The sequence below is a fragment of the Meleagris gallopavo genome, chromosome 2 (genome assembly GCF_905368555.1).
Source record: "Meleagris gallopavo chromosome 2, MGAL_WU_HG_1.1, whole genome shotgun sequence".
NCBI classification, from domain to species: Eukaryota; Metazoa; Chordata; class Aves; order Galliformes; family Phasianidae; genus Meleagris; species Meleagris gallopavo.
The window spans coordinates 9613105-9616600 of record NC_139405.1 but is presented as its reverse complement, the minus strand read 5'-3'; positions in this window follow the sequence as shown (position 1 = coordinate 9616600).

Here is a 3496-nt window from a genome sequence, read left to right as displayed (position 1 = left end):
CGGAACTCCTGGCAGCGCCGCCCGTTCTGCCCGGCGAATGAAGCCGTGCCGGGCGGGGCCATGTTGGAGTGTGCAGAATGTGCGGAGACAGAGAGGGGCTGCGGCTGCATGGCGCGGCGGGGTCCTGCAGCCCTGCCGCCATTTTATCCCGCGCTGAAACAAACTGTGTGTGCGAGCGTGGCACGGAACCGGGCTCCTTCTGCATGATACCGCTCCGTATCATGACTGCAGTATCCCAAAGCTAATGGCTGATTTGGGAGCCCTGTCAGCCTGCAGCTCTGCACCACAGCAGCTTCCTCAGTGCGAGGCTTGGTGATGAGGCACAAAACTCGCCGGGGTGGCTCGGCTGCGAGTCACATTCAGTCACTGCTATCCGAGCACAGCAGCTTGTGCCTGGAGTGATTTACCGTTTAACTTAGTCGTTGGCTGTGCTTTTATTCCTTTCACAGTTTGGGCAGCAGGAGGGATGGAGAGCAGGGGTTGGCAGTGCCCATCTATGGCCAGGCCTGCCTGTAATGCCACCCTGCCGGTCTGCTAAGTGCAGCTGAGTGGCTCGGACCGAGCATTTCCTTAAATATCTCTAAACAGCTTTTTCGTTTGACTTTCTTCACCAAGAAATGTGGCAAGAAGCAGTCTTGGAAGAGGTCCCGTTGTGTCGTGGGTGCCTGCCCTTTCCCAGCCGTCTGTGTCCAGCACTATTTCAGGCTGGAGAAATTAGATTTGTTGCAGAAGAAGATGCAGTGAAAGCAGTTGATTTCCCAGGGGAAGACCGAGGTGCACGTGGTCCCAGGTGCCTGGATCTTACTGTTGAATGAGTACAAAGAATAATAAAGTTGTTTCCACTTACTGTGTTTTGCCTTTGTTGGCAGCCAGAGACTCTCCTGGGAACACACTGGGAGGATTCGGGGATCATTTTCTATGTATTTGACTGTGGATAAATTTTCCTGATTCTGCAATTGCGTGTGTTTGCACAGACAGCTTTTCCGTGCAGCCTGACCAAGAGGTGGAAGCAATGAGTCCAGGGACTGGCTTTGTTTTTCTGGAAGGAAATAACAAGTTGACTGTATGTTCTGAAAGTCAGGCTCCCCTACTTTGCTGCCAATGCCTAAAGCTGGTCCGAAATGGGAACTGATGTTTTTAAACCTTTTTAAGATTAATTTCCCTTGTTGCTTTAGTTTTATAAATAGACTGAGATTTTGGCTCTAAGAATTAATTATTTCCAGTAAAAAATCCCGAAAAAAGAAGGACCCTGTAGAAATCAACAAAGTTTGGCAAGAATTCCTTGTTTTGTAAGAAAAACTCGCTTTCATCTTCTAGATAGCTGTCCATTTAAGGACTGCGCTCCTCAGAGGCCATTCTGGTATTTCTCTGGCTATATATGGAGCCTGCTACTCCTCGGTGGTTCCTTGTGATAGTCTCAGGGCTGAGTAAAGGTCAGGCCAGGAAGTCTTTGATGGCAAATCTCCCCAGACCACCTTGATACCCTTCCTGAGTGCCACGAATGGGAGAGAAACATGAGTAAGCCTTGTGTTGTGCAACTTCTGGGAACTAATTGCTGCAGGTACAGCAGAAGTAGTGTTATTCCACATTTACAAGATGAAGATAAATATTACTGATTAAGCTGTGTTTATTGTAAGTATTTATGCCAAAAGGCCAAAAAACATATCCTCACAGTCTCTGAAGACAGTCCTTTCCATTTGCATTCATTATTACCATGGCAGATTATAACAGACTTCACAGTTTTTATAGACTTTCTTTAGGTGACTCACACAAGTTGCACAATTTTTTGGTCTGTTTTCTTAGCTGATTCTCTCAGAGAGGCTGACTTCCTCAGGGGCTCTCCTTACCTTAGATGTGTAGAGCGTGTCAAAAACAATGGAAAGTAAAATTAGGAAAGGAAGTTTAGAGTATAATCAGTTTTTATTTCTTCTTTTCCTGGTTTCAAACTGAAAATTTTGATCTGTTTATTTATTCCTTTTTATTTCTTATACAGGTGTGTCTTAATGTAGAGTTTTCTGTTGGAAACAGATTGGTCTCACAACGCAATGTTTTTTTTTAATTCCATATATATATGCTTAAGAATTTTGAAAGCAGAAAAGGAACTAAAGCAATGAATTTTTTAGGGTTTTTCTTGCTGGTGACATGTAGACAGAACTGGGTGTTCTCCTTTTCCAACAGAGAGACTTTGCTAGAGAAGATGCTGCTGGAATTGAATGGGACTAGACTGAAGTCACGTTGTGTTTGACTTCAAAACGAAACCTAATGTCTGGGGGCAAAATACGGTGCTGTGTAACTGAAACTTGCTTCACATTAAATCATTACCGTAATGTGTGTTTGCTTATCGCCCCGCCTTAGACTGGACAGGTTTGCTTCCTGTGAAGATCATCTGAGAATGGGGAGATGGGCAAATCTCTGTGTTTGAAAAGAGGTTGTGACTCAGTCAGCGCTGTGAAACTTTTGACAGTTTGAAGAAGGTTGTGAGAACAGTGTTGTTCAGTAAAATTCACTTCCTGCCACGGCAGTTGTTGTCACTGTTTGTTTATCACCAAGTCTGAAACCCAAAAAGCAGTGTCAAAAGTTCAGTTAATTATGGGTGCAAGAGTGAACAGCAGAGTTTGTGTGAAAGACACAAGGGGAGAAGGATGTGCAGCAGCCCAGAATTAAACCAAAACCACTAAAATTTGGTAAGGGAAGGAGACTTTCCTCTGGTTCAGCATGATCAGATTTCTCAACTGCTTTCTGCTGTCATGTGGCCTTCGTATTGTCTCCAGGGTGGTCTGTCCCTTTGCTACTCAATGCTTTGTCTTTACAACCGAGAAAGCTGCTGACTTCCTTTCCTACCCTCACTGCTCTTCCATATTCTTCTGAAATACTTCTCATGATGTTTTTTTCCTGCTGTTGTTCTCAAATGAATGGGTACATCTATGCTGTCCTTTGTCCTGCCCTGTGCAAACAGCTTTTATCCCCTCATTGCTTGGCGTGGAATCAAGTGCTGGTACCCAGAAGTGCCACCAGAATTGGGAAATACGGGCTTGGATAATGTATGTTAATGGGAAGCATCTTTGCTTCAAGATGGTTCACTCTACAGATGTAAAGCAAAGAAAGCGTGTTGTAGGCTACCTAAGGGATCTGTATGATACCTGTAATATATTGTGGCAGAATGAAAAATCCCAAGCCCTTCTCCATATTTAGCCATCCTTACAGTGCAGAATCTTGGAGATTTCTCATATAACTCTTTGATGGTTTTGACTGACTCTGCCATAGGACGTACAGTTCATTTGAACTAACGTGCATATTCTTTATAAAAATTGTTCTGATATTGATGGATTAAGTGGAGAGATGCTCATGGCCCCAGCTGTTCTGAGAATATGTATTTTTTGAGGGTATTTCCTTTCTGAACATTTCCCTACCTGAGCAGAAATTACGTTTAAATGTATTCAGACACAGTTGAATGCATTCTCCTGTTCTGCTTTGCCAGTGATGCGTGGAGTGTTGC